Below are 20,010 nucleotides of genomic sequence, written 5' to 3'. Positions count from 1 at the left end.
CATAAATAACATCCACTTCAAGATCTTTGTTATGTCAAACCCGAGTTTATTGTCATAAATGTATGCATGGTACACATGTATACAGATGCAATGAAAAACTTGCTTACAGCAACCTCACGGGGACAGAGCATCATATAAACAGCATTTGTGAGAAAATCATAAATCGTACACTGTGTAACAGAGTCAGGAGATAGAACGGTGTGTGTTGACTGTTGAAATATTATGACAAGGGTGTGTACTACGACCAGCTTCCAGGGTTAATACAGCAGCTAAGCAGAGACAAAGATGGTTTTATAGAAGACCTGGTGGTGAAGAGGAGGAGGCTTCCTCTCAGCTCAACGAGATTCCCTGCTTTCATTAGATTTCTCCTGGGGCTGGATACCCCTGTGGATCATCACTCTCCCTCTACACACAATTAAACTCCAACATCTCTAGAAATCCTACCTACCTCACACAACCACCACCACTGCCAGGTACCCCAACCCTTCAGAATCCCTTTCTCTGAAAACGGGGCCTCAAGCTGTGGTAGGTTTCAGGCTCACCACCCCTATGCTCCTCAAGATCAGAGTCCTTCCCTCCCACCTCCCCTCCCCCTAAACCAACAATTTTATCCCTTCCCACAAACCCATGTGTAAGCTTTCTTCATCCTTCTGAGCTGTGCCCTCAACCAGACTTCTTGCCCACCAGTAGGAAGCCAAGCTACAATACTGTCCGAGTTTGGACAGGAACTCCAGAGTATAGCAATAACTCTTTCACCACAATAGTGTAGCAGTTAGCGTGACGCTATTACAGATTGGGCATCAGAGCTCGGAGTCCAATTCTGACCCATCCGTGAGGAATCTGTACGTGCTCCCCGTGGAACGCGTGGGTTTTCTCTGGATGCTCTGGTTTCCTCCCACAGTCCAAAGACATAACAGTTGGTAGGTTAATTGGTCATTGTGAATTCTCCCATGATTAAGCTAGGCTTGAATTGGGGGGTTGCTGGTGTGGTTTGGCTCAAAGGGCCAAAAGCCACTACTCTCCACTGCATCTCTGAATAAAAAAATTAAAATCACCTATCAGATGCCACAGGAGCTGACATTCATTCAATAGGGCTCATAGGATTCTGAGAGAAGATTGTCGGGTAAATGCTGAGAAGTGGTTCCTCAGGTTATATGAGGAAAGTCTTTGAGCGCAGTGATGAGAAATTGCTCTTCACAGAAGACTAAATCTTCGAAACTCTCTGTTATTCAGTTACTTAATCTGTCCAAAGCTGTCATCAAGTGATATTTGGAAACTAGAATTGAAGGATATAGAGATTAGGCAGGATAGTGGACAAGGTAGAAGAATTTCTTAAATGACAGAGCAAGCTTGAAGCATTACTACTATATCTACTTCTATTTCTTCTCCTTATTTCATGCACAGTGAAAATCAGCAAGAATTGAAAATTGATGGATCTGGTGTCCCCTTATTTGACTCATGCAAAATTATCAGAGATCTATTTACTAACTGCTCCCAAACATTTAAAATCAGAATCACAGAATTTAACTAATTAGCAGCAAGGATCTGAACGTCAAGTAAATGATCAGTTGTAACATGACATGCAGTAACCTCTTACACGTACCATGCATGACATGGCTTACTTTCCAAAAAATTCTTACGAAACAATTGCTATTGAACTAACACACACAAAATGCTGGAGGAACTCATGAGGCTAGGCAGCTTCTATGGAAAAGAGTACAGTCGACATTTTGAGCCGAGACCCTTCATCTGGCCTGCTGAGTTCCTCCAGCATCTTGTGTGTGTTGCTTGGATTTCCAGCATCTGCAGATTTTCTCCTGTTTGTGATGGGATTGAACTAGGTGGTTCATGCAAGGGAAAGCAGAAATCCAAATCCCCAAAATTCTATAATATCTGCACCTGGAAAAATGTTAAAAAGATTGATTTCATCAGATCATCAACAGAAGCTTAGGTACTTTTGGAGAAATGCTGAAAGTCAACAAATACTAAAATGTTCCCATTTATAGTATCATCAGCTCTCTGCAAAACAAACATCCAGACAGGCTCCATGATTGCTGGAGACTTCAATCATGTTAAGCTGCAGGACATTTTACCCAAATTCCACCAAAATGTCACTATGGCCACTAGGAGAACAAACAGACTTGACTACGTTTATACAAGTAGATACTTGACAAAGTCATTCCATGCCCTCATCCTAGCTTCTCTGACCACATCTCCATAGCGTTAATCCCAGCATACCGACTGCTGCTGAAAATGGGGTACCAGTCACTGCATAGACTAATGAGGCAATCTCTATGCTTCAGCATTGTTTTGAACGGACTGAGGTTGCCACAAACAGAGAAGACACAAACCCCGAGGAGTGTGCCTCATCACCGCTTCATTAGTAAAGTGTGCGGTTGACGTTGGTACCTCAAGAAGTCATCTCATTGCCCAATCAGAAGCCCTGGCTGAACGCAGAGGTGCGCGCCCTACTAAAATCCTGGGACGCTGCCTTCAGGTCTAGTGACAGATCAGCCAAAAGAAACCTAATCTTAGGTTTCAAGAGGGAAGAGACCACCTACGCTCAAAAATTACAGGAACAACTGGCCAAAAACGATCACCAGTGTAAGTCGCTGGGCACCAAGGGCATTACTGACTACGCAAGGAAAACAGCATCAACTGTACCAATGACGCCTCTCCCCCCCCCGATGCACTAAACAACATTTATTCATGCAAAACAATGCTTTCCGCAAAAGCTATCCTCTCCCAAGCGGACAGCAATTGCCTGTAAAAGCAGTGGACATGAGAAGGACTCGGCAAAGAGTCAACCCTTGTAAGGCAGCCGGGCCAGACAACACTCTAGGCCGGGTACTCAGTGAGTATGCACACCAGGTCACTGACATCTTCATGGACACCTTCAACACTTCACTCGTCCAGCTGCTGTCGCCACGTGCTTGAAATCAGCTACCATAATTCCGTTACCAAAGAACTCTACACCTTCAGAACTAAAAAACTATCGTGTGGTGGCACTGACGCCAATCATTATGAAGTGCTTTGAAAGGCTGGCATGGTACATATCAAAATCTCCATTTCTGCCCCATTGGACAATATGGTTACTGACTAACCTGGTCTACAACAGATACCATAGCATCCGTCATGCACCTGGCCCTGGCACACCTAGAAAATAAGTACAGGCAGTCCCCGATTTACGAACGTCCGACTTACAGACAACTCGCACTTACAAACGGAGGGAGGAGAACGCTGTCTGCTATTTTAAGTTAGATCACGATGCTGTCCGCTATTTTAAGTCAGATCACGACATCGTCCACCATTTTAAGTCAATGCCGTTAACACTGTGTTGAGTGTGTAACTTTGTATTTGGCTTAAATATTTCTTAGCAAGATTCACCCTGACCCCCCCCCCCATTCTTTCCAGTCAGCACCGTCCCCACTTGTCTCATTTAACCTTTCTCAGTGTGGGTGGACTTTAGGACCCGGAGCAGCACAAGACCCACTGCCCGTAGCTGCTGCTGTATTTTTTTTTATTAAGTGCGATCATGAACAATAGCCGGATCAGAAATGCTGATCAAGTCAACTAGTTCCTAAAGAGAACTCTGATAGGCAAGTCAGACGGTTCACTGTTGCTCAGCGATAGAACATAAAATCCACAGTTTTCTGTTCCATTGAGAGAAAACAATCGTGATTGAAAATAAAGTGGAAATAATAAAGCGATTGGAAAGAGGTGAAATGCCATCGGTCAATGTAAAAGCTTTAGGTTACAGTCGGTCAACAATCGGAACAACTTTAAAGGATACAGGTTGATGTACCATCAATAACTCACTCTGAGACGTAAAGGCAAGATATCGGCTTTTATTGACTGGAAGAAGGAATAAGCAGTAAGTGACCACTATACTACATCCTGGAGACTGAGAGGCCGGGCTCAGACCTTCATCACCTTTATACCGGGGTCTGTGGGAGGAGCCACAGGAGCAGTCAGCAGGGGGCGTGTCCAGACAGGTATATGTAGTTCACCACATTCACCCCCCCTTTGTTTTAAAAAGAGTCCCCATGTGGCAAAGTTTCTTACAAGTATATTTACAGGTTAAGTCTATCAGGTGGTCGAATCTGTTGCTGCGATCTACGTAGCACCGGCTGTGATTGCACAGGTGCCGGTGGTGGTGATTGCACAGGTGCCGGTGGTGATTGACCAGGTGCCGGTGGTGATTGCACAGGTGCCGGTGGTAGTGATTGCACAGGTGCCGGTGGTAGTGATTGCACAGGTGCCGGTGGTGGTGATAGCACAGGTGCCGGAGGTGGTGATTGCACAGGTGCCGGTGGTGGTGATTGCACAGGTGCCGGTGGTGGTGATTGCACAGGTGCCGGTGGTGGTGATAGCACAGATGCCGGTGGTGGTGATTGCACAGATGCCGGTGGTGGTGATTACACAGGTGCCGGTGGTGGTGATTGCACAGGTGCCGGTGGTGGTGATAGCACAGGTGCCGGAGGTGGTGATTGCACAGGTGCCGGTGGTGGTGATTGCACAGGTGCCGGTGGTGGTGATTGCACAGGTGCCGGTGGTGGTGATAGCACAGATGCCGGTGGTGGTGATTGCACAGGTGCCGGTGGTGGTGATTGCACAGGTGCCGGTGGTGGTGATTGCACAGGTGCCGGTGGTGGTGATAGCACAGATGCCGGTGGTGGTGATTGCACAGGTGCCGGTGGTGGTGATTGCACAGGTGCCGGTGGTGGTGATTACACAGGTGCCGGTGGTGGTGATTGCACAGGTGCCGGTGGTGGTGATTGCACCGGAGACGGTGGTGGTGATTGCACAGGTGCCGGTGGTGATTACACAGGTGCCGGTGGTGGTGATTGCACAGGTGCCGCTGGTGGTGATTGCACAGGTGCCGGTGGAGGTGATTGCACAGGTGCCGGTGGTGGTGATTGCACAGGTGTCGGAGGTGGTGATTGCACAGGTGCCGGTGGAGGTGATTGCTCAGGTGCCGGTGGTGGTGATTGCACAGGTGCCGGTGGTGGTGATAGCACAGATGCCGGTGGTGGTGATTACACAGGTGCCGGTGGTGGTGATAGCACAGGTGCTGGTGGTGGTGATTGCACAGGTGTCGGAGGTGGTGATTGCACAGGTGCCGCTGGTGGTGATTGCACAGGTGCCGGTGGTGGTGATTGCACAGGTGCCGGTGGTGGTGATAGCACAGATGCCGGTGGTGGTGATTACACAGGTGCCGGTGGTGGTGATAGCACAGGTGCCGGAGGTGGTGATTGCACAGATGCCGGTGGTGGTGATCGCACAGGTGCCGGTGGTGGTGATTGCACAGGTGCCGGTGGTGGTGATTGCACAGATGCCGGTGGTGGTGATTGCACAGGTGCCGGTGGTGATTACACAGGTGCCGGTGGTGGTGATTGCACAGGTGCCGGTGGTGATTACACAGGTGCCGGTGGTAGTGATTGACCAGGTGCCGGTGGTGGTGATTGCACAGGTGCCGGTGGTGGTGATTGCACACGTGCCGGTGGTGGTGATTGCACAGGTGCCGGTGGTGGTGATAGCACAGGTGCCGGTGGTGGTGATTGCACAGGTGCCGGTGGTGGTGATTGCACAGATGCTGGTGGTGGTGATTGCACAGGTGCCGGTGGTGGTGATTGCACAGGTGCCGGTGGTGGTGATTGCACAGGTGCCGGTGGTGGTGATAGCACAGGTGCCGGTGGTGGTGATTACACAGGTGCCGGTGGTGGTGATTGCACAGGTGCCGGTGGTGGTGATTGCACCGGAGACGGTGGTGGTGATTGCACAGGTGCCGGTGGTGATTACACAGGTGCCGGTGGTGGTGATTGCACAGGTGCCGCTGGTGGTGATTGCACAGGTGCCGGTGGAGGTGATTGCACAGGTGCCGGTGGTGGTGATTGCACAGGTGTCGGAGGTGGTGATTGCACAGGTGCCGGTGGAGGTGATTGCTCAGGTGCCGGTGGTGGTGATTGCACAGGTGCCGGTGGTGGTGATAGCACAGGTGCTGGTGGTGGTGATTGCACAGGTGTCGGAGGTGGTGATTGCACAGGTGCCGGTGGTGGTGATTGCACAGGTGCCGGTGGTGGTGATAGCACAGATGCCGGTGGTGGTGATTACACAGGTGCCGGTGGTGGTGATTACACAGGTGCCGGTGGTGGTGATTACACAGGTGCCGGTGGAGGTGATAGCACAGGTGCTGGTGGTGGTGATTGCACAGGTGTCGGTGGTGGTGATTGCACAGGTGTCGGAGGTGGTGATTGCACAGGTGCCGGTGGAGGTGATTGCACAGGTGCCGGTGGTGGTGATTGCACAGGTGCCGGTGGTGGTGATAGCACAGATGCCGGTGGTGGTGATTACACAGGTGCCGGTGGTGGTGATTGCACAGGTGCCGGTGGTGGTGATAGCACAGGTGCCGGAGGTGGTGATTGCACAGGTGCCGGTGGTGGTGATTGCACAGGTGCCGGTGGTAGTGATTGCACAGGTGCCGGTGGTGGTGATAGCACAGGTGCCGGTGGTGGTGATTGCACAGGTGACGGTGGTGGTGATTGCACAGGTGCCGGTGGTGGTGATTGCACCGGAGACGGTGGTGGTGATTGCACAGGTGCCGGTGGTAGTGATTGACCAGGTGCCGGTGGTGGTGATTACACAGGTGCCGGTGGTGGTGATTGCACAGGTGCCGGCGGTGGTGATTGCACAGGTGCCGGTGGTGATTACACAGGTGCCGGTGGTAGTGATTGACCAGGTGCCGGTGGTGGTGATTGCACAGGTGCCGGTGGTGGTGATTGCACAGGTGCCGGTGGTGGTGATTGCACAGATGCCGGTGGTGGTGATTGCACAGATGCCGGTGGTGGTGATTGCACAGGTGCCGGTGGTGGTGATAGCACAGATGCCGGTGGTGGTGATTGCACAGGTGCCGGTGGTGGTGATTGCACAGGTGCCGGTGGTGGTGATTGCACAGGTGCCGGTGGTGGTGATTGCACAGGTGCCGGTGGTGATTACACAGGTGCCGGTGGTGGTGATTGCACAGGTGCCGGTGGTGGTGATTGCACAGGTGCCGGTGGTGGTGATTACACAGGTGTCGGTGGTGGTGATTACACAGGTGCCGGTGGTGGTGATTGCACAGGTGCCGGTGGTGGTGATTACACAGGTGCCGGTGGTGGTGATTGCACAGATGCCAGTGGTGGTGATTGCACAGGTGCCGGTGGAGGTGATTACACAGATGCCGGTGGTGGTGATTGCACAGGTGCCGGTGGTGGTGATTGCACAGATGCCGGTGGTGGTGATTGCACAGGTGCCGGTGGTGGTGATTGCACAGGTGCCGGTGGTGGTGATTGCACCGGAGACGGTGGTGGTGATTGCACAGGTGCCGGTGGTGATTGCACAGGTGCCGGTGGTGATTGACCAGGTGCCGGTGGTAGTGATTGCACAGGTGCCGGTGGTGGTGATAGCACAGGTGCCGGTGGTGGTGATTGCACAGGTGCCGGTGGTGGTGATAGCACAGATGCCGGTGGTGGTGATTACACAGGTGCCGGTGGTAGTGATTGCACAGGTGCCGGTGGTGGTGATAGCACAGGTGCCGGTGGAGGTGATTACACAGGTGCCGGTGGTGGTGATTGCACAGGTGCCGGTGGTGTTGATTGCACAGATGCCGATGGTGGTGATTGCACAGGTGTCGGAGGTGGTGATTACACAGGTGCCGGTGGTGGTGATTGCACAGGTGCCGGTGGTGGTGATTGCACAGATGCCGGTGGTGGTGATTGCACAGGTGCCGGAGGTGGTGATTGCACAGATGCCGGTGGTGGTGATTGCACAGGTGCCGGTGGTGGTGATTACACAGGTGCCGGTGGTGGTGATTGCACAGGTGCCGGTGGTGGTGATTGCACAGATGCCGGTGGTGGTGATTGCACAGGTGCCGGTGGTGGTGATTGCACAGGTGCCGGTGGTAGTGATTGCACAGATGCCGGTGGTGGTGATTGCACAGGTGCCGGTGGTGGTGATTACACAGGTGCCGGTGGTGGTGATTGCACAGATGCCGGTGGTGGTGATTGCACAGGTGCCGGTGGTGATGATTGCACAGGTGCCGATGGTGGTGATTGCACAGGTGTCGGAGGTGGTGATTGCACAGGTGCCGATGGTGGTGATTGCACAGGTGTCGGAGGTGGTGATTGCACAGGTGCCGGTGGTGGTGATTGCACAGGTGCCGGTGATGGTGATTGCACAGGTGCCGGTGGTGGTGATTGCACAGGTGCTGGTGGTGGTGATTGCACAGATGCTGGTGGTGGTGATTGCACAGATGCCGGTGGTGGTGATTGCACAGGTGCCGGTGGTGATTGCACCGGAGACGGTGGTTGTGCTGGTTCCGGCCTAACTGGAGGTGTCAGCCCACTAGGCGTCAGTGATCCCTCACGCGTGTGCGAGGCGCCTGGAATATACGCGTACGAGACGCCCGGTATATGAGTGTCGTGAGGAGTCTGTGTAGGGCTTGGTGTGCGCGGTGTCACCTCGGGTACAGGGTTCATAGTTACCGTGGAGTGTTCAGGGTAGTGGTCTGCTGCTCCTGCGGGCACCAGGTCGCGGACGGAGACCGTGTCCTCCTGCCCATCAGGTAAGACCACGTAGGCATACTGGGGGTTCGCATGTAGAAGGTGAACCCTCTCGACCATCGGGGAGTATTTATTACTCCTCATGTTTCCGGAGCAGCACTGGCCCTGGGGACGTCAGCCAAACTGGTAGGGTGGTCCCAGTGACAGACTTACTGGGAAAAGAGAATAGGCGTTCGTGAGGGGTGGCATTGGTGGACGTACATAACTTGGAGCGGATAGAGTGGAGTGCCTCAGGGAGGACCTCCTGCCATCGAGAGACCAGCAACCCTTTTGACTTAAGGGCTAAAAGTGTGACCTTCCACACTGTGGCATTCTCCCTCTCCACCTGTCCATTTCCCCGGGGATTATAACTCGTGGTCCGACTAGTAGCAATGCCCCTAGCTAGCAGGTACTGGCGCAGCTCGTCATTCATAAAGGAGGACCCTCTATCACTGTGGATATAGCAGGGATATCCGAACAGAGTGAAGAGCTGGTGCAGGGCTTTTATGACGGACGTGGTAGTGGTGTCGGGGCAGGGAATGGCAAAGGGGAACCGCGAGTACTCTTCAATAATATTGAGAAAATAGACATTACGGTCAGTGGAGGGAAGGGGGCCCTTAAAGTCGACACTCAGTCGCTCAAAGGGGCGGGTGGCCTTGACAAGTTGTGCCGTTTCAGGACGGTAGAAGTGCGGTTTGCACTCAGCGCAGACTTGGCAGTCCCTGGTCATCGTCCTGATGTCCTCCAGGGGGTACGGCAGGTTCCGGGCTTTCACAAAATGGTAAAATCGGGTGACCCCCGGATGGCAAAGATGTGCATGGAGGGCGTATAGCTGGTCGAGCTGTGCGCTAGCACACGTTCCCCAGGATAGGGCATCAGGGGGCTCATTGAGTCTGCCAGGCTGGTACAGGATATCATAGTTGTAGGTGGAGAGTTCTATTCTCCACCACAAAATTTTATCATTTTTGATTTTGCCCCGCTGTTGGTTGCTGAACATGAACGCAACCGAGCGCTGGTCGGTCAGCAAGGTGAACCTTTTGCCGGTGAGATAGTGCCTCCAGTGCCTAATAGCTTCCACTATGGCCTGGGCTTCTTTCTCCACCGCGGAGTGCTGAAGTTCAGAGCCTTGAAGGGTACGAGAAAAGAATGCTACTGGCCTGCCTGCCTGATTGAGGGTAGCAGCAAGCGCAAAATCGGAGGCGTCACTCTCTACTTGAAAGGGAATGGTCTCGTCCACCGCATGCATCATTACTTTGGCAATGTCCCCTTTAATGCGGCTGAAGGCCGCGCAGGCCTCAGCAGAGAGAGGAAAAGTGGTAGACTTGACCAGGGGGCGGGCCTTGTCTGCGTAATGGGGGACCCATTGGGCGTAATAGGAAAAGAAGCACAGGCACCGTCTGAGGGCTCTGAGGGTGGTGGGAAGAGGGAGTTCTAACAGGGGGCGTATACGGTCGGGGTCAAGGCCAATGACCCCGTTTTCCACGACATACCCAAGGATAGCGAGTCGGGTGGTTCCGAACACACACTTGTCCCTGTTATAAGTAAGGTTCAGAGCTTCGGCCAATTGGAAAAATCGTTGGAGGTTGGCGTCATGATCCGACCAGTCGCGATCACAGATGGTGATGTTATCCAGATAGGGAAATGTGGCCTTCAGTTGGTACTGGTCCACCACCCGGTCCATTTCCCTCTGGAAGACCGAGACACCATTTGTGACACCAAATGGGACGCGCAGGAAGTGATAGAGCCTGCCGCCCGCCTCGAAGGCGGTGTAGGGGCGGTCCTCTGGGCGGATGGGGAGCTGGTGATAAGCAGATCTCAGATCTATTGTCGAGTACACTTTGTACTGAGCTATCTGGTTGACCATATCCGCGATGCAGGGTAGGGGGTACGCGTCAAGCTGCGTGAACCTATTGATGGTTTGACTATAGTCCACGACCATCCTATTTTTCTGCCCAGCCCAAACAACAACCACCTGGGACCGCCAAGGGCTTGTGCTTGGCTCGATGATCCCCTCCCCGAGCAGCCGCTGCACCTCCGACTGAACGAAGGCCCTGTCCCTCACGCTGTACCTCCTGCTTTTAGTTGCCACAGGTTTACAGTCGGGGGTCAGGTTGGCGAACAGCCGTGGGGGAGGGATCTTGAGGGTGGAGAGGCTGCAAGTGGTGTCGGTAGCGCAGCTGTCAGCATGGTGCTGGGTGGGACGTGTGGTTCGGTGTGTGTGTGTGGTCAGTAGCGGGGTATATGGCGAAGTCCCACCAAACTGAGGATTCTTGACAGTGAGTGGTGGGAGGGGCCCGTCATATGCCATAGTCACACTTTCGAGGTGGCTCTGGAAGTCCAGCCCCAATAGCACAGGCGTGCACAGTTGAGGCATGACCAGTAGCGCAAAGTTCCGATATTCTGTGCCGTGCACCACCAATGTCGCTACACAACCCACCCGGATGTCTGTGGAATACGACCCAGAAGCCAAGGTGACCCTCTGGCTTACCGGACGTGTCACGAGTCCGCAGCGTTGCACCGTGTCCGGGTCAATAAAACTCTCAGTGCTGCCCGTGTCAAACAGGCAGCCAGTCCTGTGCCCCTCCACCAGGATGTCCATCATTGACCTTGCAAGCTGGTGTGGGGCGCTTTGGTCGAGGGTTACGGAGGCCAGAGTTGAACCGCCGTCTTGGTGCCTGGTAAGCACCGGTGGGTCGGGGGCGGGGCATGGTGACACCGACAAAGATGGCCGCCCACATACCGGCATGCAAGATGGCGGCCCCCACATCTCACACGCAGCGCTGCTCGACCCCACTCGTGGTTTAGACTTACAGACCTTGGCGAAATGGCCCTTCTTCCCGCAGCTGGAGCAGGTCTCTTCTCGGGCCGGGCAGCGTTTTCAGGGGTGCTTTTCGAGTCCGCAGAAGTAACACAGCTCAGGCTTTCGCCTGGCCTCCGCCGAGGTCGGGTTCGGGGAGTTCGTGGAATCGCGACTGGCAGCGGCGTTGACGAATTCATTCGCGGGAACCGGCAGCGGCAGGGTCTGAGGTGTCCATGGAACCGGCGGGGAATTGCGCGGCTGGACAGCGTCAGCGTTGTGCGGAGCAGCCTCCAGCGTGTCGGCCGTCTCCATCGCCATGCGTAAGGTAAGATCGGCATTTTCCAGCAGCCGCTGGCGCACGTACACTGACCGAATTCCTGTCACAAAGGCGTCTCGTACCAGGAGCTCCGCATGCTGTTCCGCCGTGAGAGTTTTGCAGTCACAAGTTCGGACGAGCATCTGTAGAGCTCGGAGAAACTGGGCGCACGACTCTGCAGGCCGCTGTCGGTGCGTAGCTAAACGATGTCTTGCGTAGACGGTGTTCACCGGCCGCAGGTACTGTCTTTTGAGGGCGTCCAGTGCCCCTTCGTAGGTCGGCAGGTCTCTGATAAATGAATAAACTTTTGGGGTGACTTTCGAGAGGAGAATTCTGTGCATAACAGCGGGTTCAGTTGCACGAACCTCCTCCAAGTATGATTGGAAGCATTCAAGCCAGAGTTCAAAGGCAAGAGCTGCTTCAGGGTCTTGGGGGTCCAAATCCAATCTTTCCGGATGTAAAACGGTTTCCATGTTTTAAAACTTCCAGTCAATAAAATTGATGCACCATCAATAACTCACTCTGAGACGTAAAGACGAGATATCGGCTTTTATTGACTGGAAGAAGGAACAAGCAGTGAGTGACCACTATACTACATCCTGGAGACTGAGAGGCCGGGCTCAGACCTCTATCACCTTTATACAGGGGTCTGTGGGAGGAGCCAAAGGAGCAGCCATCAGGGGGCGTGTCCAGACAGGTATATGTAGTTCACCATACAGGTAAAGGATGAAGTGAGAATAATGGAGCATATGAAAGGCCCTGTCCCAATGGAAGCTACAATTATTACTAAGCAACGAAGTGGTTTAATTATTGAAATACATACATTTCTTAAGTGTTTTATATGTATAGAAAGGTAAAAAACATACTATATACTAAGACAAACCTTTGGCTAACTGACACTAAATAATACCAGATGTACCTGTTCCGACTTACATACAAATCCGACTTAAAGACGGACTCAGGAACGGAGCCTATTCGCAACCCGGGGACTGCCTGTACACTTATATTAGAATGCTGTTTCTGGATTACAGTTCAGCATTCAACCTTATTTTCCCACAAACCTTGGTGAACAAATTCTGACTCCTCGGTCTAAATGTACCACTGTGCAACTGAGTGTTGGGCTTCCTAACCAACAGGCCTCAGATAATCTGGATGCACAACAGCTCCTCCCTTCCCATCATCCTCAGCTGTGTGCTGAGCCCATTGCTGTACCTTCTGCTCACACATGACTGCATGGTCAAACACCCGAGTAATCACATTGTCAAGTTCGCCAATGACTCGACAATAGCGGGGTTTATTAACAAGAATGATGAGACATCCTACAGAGAGGAGGTGGAAGAGCTTGATACCTGGTGACAGGCAAATAATCTCTTCCTCAATGTCATCAAGACAAAGGAGATGGTTGTCGACTTCAGGAAAAACTCGCACCGCTCACACATTGGTCGCACAGCATTGGAAACTGCGAGTAGTTTTGAACTCCTGTGACTGCACTCTCCCACAACCTTTCATGGTCCCAGAACACATTCTACACAATCAAGAAAGCTCACAAACTCCTCTTCTTTCCGAGGAGGCTGAAGAGAGCTGGATTATTAACATTTAAAGTGATTTCATTCTACAGGTGTGTAGTAGAGGGTATCCCATCAAGCTGCGTCACTGTATAGTACAGAAACTGCACTGCAGTGGACAGGAAGGCACTACAATGGGTAGTCTGAGCTGTATAACTCATCACTGGTGCAGGCCTACCTACCAACAAGGTGCCCGAGAAAGGCTAGTAACGTCATAAAGGATCCCATCCACCTTGTTCATGGACTGTTTGTCCCACTCTTATCAGGGAAGAGGCTACATAGCATCCCTGTCAGGACCACCAGACTCAAAACACAGATACTCTCCCCAAACAGTAAGGCTGATCAATACTTCTACCCACCAAGCCACCCCTCCACACCCACTAGTTTATTTATTATCTCCTGTCAGTCACCTTATGCACAGACACTTCTGTCCCTAGCATCACTTTATGGACATACAATTAACCTATGTATATAAATTACCTTTTATATATATAGTGCTTTTTAATATTATAGTGTTCTTTGTCTTAATTTTTTTGTGCTGCATCGGATCCGGAGTAACAATTATTTTGTTTTCCTTTATACTTGTGCACTGGAAATTATATTAGACAATCATGAAACAACAATAAAACATCCATTCTTTTATTCGTTATTGTCCTCACTTTTATCTCAAATCTTTACAATTTGCTTAAAAAAATCTGCTCAGATACTAACACTAATGATGCAACTAACCACAGAGCAGATCAAATAGGTTGAATCTAACCTCAAAGAAGGAGATCAAATGAACTGCAAATTTGTAATGACCCTCAAGATATATTTATAAAATAATTGAGGGAATCATTTTGTAAAAAAAAGTCTGAGACGACGTGCTTTCAGGCAATGTGCAATTCTGCTCTTCATGTGTAGGACAGATATGAAAATGACAAATTTAACTATGCAGCTTTTTGACTCTGGTGAAGTTTAAATCTCAGGACAAAAACTTAAAATTAAAGAGTTAGCTAAGTGTCCAGTGCAGGCTTTTTTATCCAAAGGATAGTAGAAAGGTTGTAAGTGAGAATTGAATTCTCTTTAAATATTACTGTAACAGTACATCCTGCATTGTTATTATTTTTCCCTTCTACCACTTTGATGCACTTCTGTTTCAAGATGTTCTATATGGATTACATGTAAAACAAAGTGCTTCATTGTATATCAATACATATATTGCTAATAAACCAATTACCAATGACTGAAACTAATAGTGTAAAAGTGATGAAAAAAGGTAAATTTGATTAACCAGCTAAAATACGGGGGGTGACTGATAAGTTCACGGCCTAAGGTAGAAGTCAATTTTAGAAAACCTAGCACATTTATTTTTCAACATAGTCCCCTCCTACATTTACACACTTAGTCCAGCGATCGTGGAGCAAATGGATCTTGGACCTCCAGGAAGTGTCCAAAGCAGGGGTGATTGATAAGTTCATGTCCTAAGGTAGAAGGAGATGAGTTATTAACTTCAAACTTTCTGCATAATCACTCAAAGAGTTGACCTGCTTGTGCATGTAACAAGAGCTATATAACTGATCTTCTATAACTTATCTATCACCCATCTGTAGACACTTTCTGGAGGTCCAAGATCCGTATGTTCCACGATCGCTGGACTAAGTGTGTAAATGTAGGAGGGGACTATGTTGAAAAATAAATGCACTAGGTTTTCTAAAATTGACTCCTTCTACCTTAGGCCACGAACTTATCAATCACCCCTCGTAGCATTTCTGGATCTTGAGTCCTGCTGAAGGGTCGCAGCCCGAAATATCGACTGTACTCTTTTCCAGAGATGCTGCATGGCTTTCTGAGTTACTCCAGTATTTTGTGTGTGTTGCTTTGATTTTTAGATTTTTTCACGTTTCCATTTCTTGGTTAATCATCTGTTATCAACAATGCATATTGTTTTCTTTCAATAAGCCAGCCTTCTGATGCACCATCAATAACTCTCGGAGACGTGAGGCCAGATATAGGCTTTTATTGGCTGGAAGAAAGAACAAGCAGCAAGTGACCACCACACTACATCCTGGAGACTGAGGCCGGGGCTGTGCCTCCAATCGCCTTTATACCGGGGTCTGTGGGAGGAGCCACAGGAGCAGTCAGCAGGGGGAGCGTGTCCGGACAGGTATATGTAGTTCACCACATTAACCCCCCCTTTGTTTTAAAAGAGAGTCCCCACGGGGCGAAGTTTCTTACAAGTATATTTACAGGTTAAGTCTATCAGGTGGTCGAATCTGTCGCTGCGATCTACGTAGTACCGGCTGTGATTACACAGGTGCCGGTGGTGGTGATTGCACAGGTGCCGGTGGTGGTGATTGCACAGGTGCCGGTGGTGGTGATTGCACAGGTGTCGGTGGTGGTGATTGCACAGATGCCGGTGGTGGTGATTGCACAGGTGCCGGTGGTGGTGATTGCACAGATGTCAGAGGTGGTGATTGCACAGATGCCGGTGGTGGTGATTACACAGGTGCCGGTGGTGGTGATTGCACAGGTGCCGGTGGTGGTGATTGCACAGGTGCCGGTGGTGATTGCACCGGAGACGGTGGTTGTGCTGGTTCCGGCCTAACTGGAGGTGTCAGCCCACTAGGCGTCAGTGATCCCTCACGCGTGTGCGAGGCACCTGGTTTATACGCGTACGAGACGCCCGGTATATGAGTCTCGTCAGGAGTCTGTGTAGGGCTTGGTGTGCGCGGTGTCACCTCGGGTACAGGGTTCATAGTTACCGTGGAGTGTTCGGGGTAGTGGTCTGCTGCTCCTGCGAGTGCCAAGTCGCGGATGGAGACCGTGTCCTCCCGCCCATCAGGTAAGACCACGTAGGCATACTGGGGATTTGCATGTAGTAGGAGAACCCTCTCGACCAGCGGGGAGTATTTATAGCTCCTCGCATGTTTCCGGAGCAGCACTGGCCCTGTGGACGTCAGCCAAGCCGGTAGGGTAGTCCCAGCGGCAGATTTCCTGGGAAAAGAAAAGAGTCGCTCATGAGGGGTGGCATTGGTGGACGTGCATAACAGGGAGCGGATGGAGTGGAGCGCCTCGGGAAGGACCTCCTGCCATCGAGAGACCGGCAACCCCTTTGACTTAAGGGCTAAGAGTGTGGCCTTCCACACTGTGGCATTCTCCCTCTCCACCTGTCCATTCCCCCGGGGATTATAGCTCGTGGTCCTACTAGTAGCAATGCCCCTAGCCAGCAGGTACCGGCGCAGCTCGTCATTCATAAAGGAGGACCCTCTATCACTGTGGATATAGCAGGGATATCCAAACAGAGTGAAGAGCTGGCGCAGGGCTTTTATGACAGACGTGGCAGTGGTGTCGGGGCAGGGGATGGCAAAGGGGAACCGCGAGTACTTGTCGATAATGTTGAGAAAATAGACATTGCGGTCGGTGGAGGGAAGAGGGGCCTTAAAGTCAACACTCAGTCGCTCTAAAGGGCGGGTGGCCTTGACAAGCTGCGCAGTGTCAGGACAGTAGAAATGCGGTTTGCCCTCAGCGCAGACTTGGCAGTCCCTGGTCATCGTCCTGATGTCCTCAAGGGAGTACGGCAGGTTCTGGGCTTTCACGAAATGGTAAAATCGGGTGACCCCCGGGTGGCAAAGATCTGCATGGAGGGCGTATAGCTGGTCGAGCTGCACGCTGGCACACTCCCGGGGATAGGGCATCAGGGGGCTCATTGAGCCTTCCAGGCCGGTACAGGATATCATAGTTGTAGGTGGAGAGTTATATTCTCCACCACAAAATTTTATCATTTTTGATTTTGCCCCGCTGTTGGTTGCTGAACATGAATGCAACTGAGCGTTGGTCGGTCAGCAAGGTGAATCTTTTGCCGGCGAGATGGTGCCTCCAGTGCCTAATAGCTTCCACTATGGGCTGGACTTCTTTCTCCACTGCGGAGTGCCGTATTTCAGCCTTGAAGGGTACGAGAGAAGAATGCTACTGGCCTGCCTGCCTGATTGAGGGTAGCAGCCAGCGCAAAGTCGGAGGCGTCACTCTCTACTTGGAAGGGAATGGTCTCGTCCACCGCATGCATCGTTGCTTTGGCAACATCCCCTTTAATGCGGCTGAAGGCCACGCGGGCCTTGGCAGAGAGGGGAAAAGTGGTGGACTTGACCGGGGGCGGGCCTTGTCTGCGTAATGAGGGACCCATTGGGCGTAATAGGAAAAGAAGCCCAGGCACCATCTGAGGGCTCTGAGGGTGGTGGGAAGAGGGAGTTCTAACAGGGGGCGCATACGGTCTGGATCAGGGCCAATGACCCCCTTCTCCACGACATACCCAAGGATAGCAAGTCAGGTGGTTCTGAACACACACTTGTCCCTATTATAAGTAAGGTTCAGGGCTTTGGCCACTTGGAAAAATCATTGGAGGTTGGTGTTGTGATCCGGCCAGTCGTGACCACAGATGGTGATATTATCCAGATAGGGAAATGTGGCCTTCAGTTGGCACTGGTCCACCATCCGGTCCATTTCCCTCTGGAAGACCGAGACACCATTCGTGACACTGAAGGGGCCGCGCAGGAAGTGATAGAGCCTGCCGCCCGCCTCGAAGGCGGTGTAGGGGCGGTCCTCCAGGCGGATGGGGAGCTGGTGATAAGCGGATTTCAGATCTATGGTTGAGTACACCTTGTACTGAGCTATCTGGTTGACCATATCCGCAATGCGGGGTAGGGGGTACACGTCAAGCTGCGTGAACCTATTGATGGTTTGACTATAGTCCACGACCATCCTATTTTTCTGCCCGGTCTGAACAACAACCACCTGGGACCGCCAAGGGCTTGTGCTTGGCTCAATGATCCCCTCCCTGAGCAGCCGCTGCACCTCCGACTGAATGAAGGCCCTGTCCCCCACGCTGTACCTCCTGCTTTTAGTTGCCACAGGTTTACAGTCGGGGGTCAGGTTGGCGAACAGCGGTGGGGGAGAGATCTTGAGGGTGGAGAGGCTGCAAGTGGTGTCAGTAGCACAGCTGTCGGCATGGTGCTGGGTGGGATGTGTGGGTCGGTGTGTGTGTGTGTGGTCAGTAGCGGGGTATATGACGAAGTCCCACAAAACTGAGGATTCCTGACAGTGAGTGGTGGGAGGGGCCCGTCATATGCCATAGTCACACTTTCGAGGTGGCTCTGGAAGTCCAGCCCCAATAGCACAGGCGCGCACAGTTGAGGCATGACCGGTAGCGCAAAGTCCCGATATTCTGTGCCCTGCATCACCAATGTCGCTACACAACCCCCCCGGATGTCTGTGGAATGCGACCCAGAAGCCATGGTGACCCTCTGGCTTACCGGCCATGTCACGAGTCCGCAGCGTTGCACCGTGTCCGGGTGAATAAAACTCTCAGTGCTGCCCGTGTCAAACAGGCAGCTAGTCCTGTGCCCCTCCACCAGGATGTCCATCATTGACCTTGCAAGCTGGTGTTGGGTGCTTTGGTCGAGGGTTATGGAGGCCAGAGTTGAATCGCCATCTTGGTGCCCGGTAAGCACCCGTGGGTCGCAGGTAGGGCGAGGTGGCGCCGACAAAGATGGCCACTCCCATGTCTCGCACGAGGCGGGCAGGCAAGATGACGGCGACTAAGATGGCGGCCCCCATGCCTCACACGCAGCGCTGCCCGACCCCGCTCGTGGTTTAGACTTACAGACCTTGGCGAAATGGCCCTTCTTTCCGCAGCTGGAGCAGGTAGCTTCTTGGGCCGGGCAGCATTTTCGGGGGTGCTTTTCGAGTCCGCAGAAGTAACACTGCACGGACTTGCGACTGGCAGCAGCTGTGGTCGGTTTCGGGGAGTTCGTGGACTCGCGACTGGCAGCAGCCGAGGTCGATTTGCTCGCGGGTGGTGGGGTCTGCAGCGTTCACGGAACCGGCGGGGGATCGCGCGGCTGGACAGCGTCAGCGTTGTGCAGAGCAGCCTCCAGCGTGTCGGCCGTCTCGATCGCCGAGGCAGCGTGTCGGCCGTCTCGATCGCCGAGGCATCGAGACGGTAAGATCGGCATTTTCCAGCAGCCGCTGGCAAACGTACACTGACCTGATCCCCGTAACGAAGGCGTCTCGTACCAGGAGCTCCGAGTGTTGTTCCACCGTCAGTCTCTTGCAGTCGCAGGCCTGCACGAGTGTCTGTAGGGCTCGGAGAAACTCCCCGCTTGACTCGTCGGTTCGCTGCCGCCGCGTCACTAAGCAATGTCTTGTGTAGACGGTGTTCACTGGCCGCAGGTACTGTCTTTTGAGGGCGTCCAGTGCCCCTTGGTAGATCTGCAGGTCTCTGATAAGGGAGAATACTTTCCAACTGACTCTGGAAAGGAGGATTTTGTGCATTGTGGCAGGCTCAGTCACGGGAATCACTTCCAAGTATGATTGGAAGCATGCAAGCCAGAGTTCAAAGGCAAGAGCTGCTTCTGGAGCTTAAGGGTCCAAGTCTAATTTTTCCAGACGTAAAATACTCTCCATGTTTTAAAATTTCCAGCCAATAAAATTGATGCACCATCAATAACTCTTGGAGACTTGAGGCGAGATATAGGCTTTTATTGGCTGGAAGAAAGAACAAGCAGCAAGTGACCACCACACTACATCCTGGAGACTGAGGCCGGGGCTGTGCCTCCAATCGCCTTTATACCGGGGTCCATGGGAAGAGCCACGTTCTGTGGGAGGGGCCACAGGAGCAGTCAGCGGGGGGGGGGGGGGTGTCCAGACAGGTATATGTAGTTGACCACACCTTCATAAGAACATAAGAAGATAGGATCAGGAGTAAGTCTGTCC

Source organism: Hemitrygon akajei, chromosome 10 (assembly GCF_048418815.1).
Source record: "Hemitrygon akajei chromosome 10, sHemAka1.3, whole genome shotgun sequence".
Taxonomy (NCBI): Eukaryota; Metazoa; Chordata; class Chondrichthyes; order Myliobatiformes; family Dasyatidae; genus Hemitrygon; species Hemitrygon akajei.
This window is presented reverse-complemented; position numbering follows the sequence as displayed.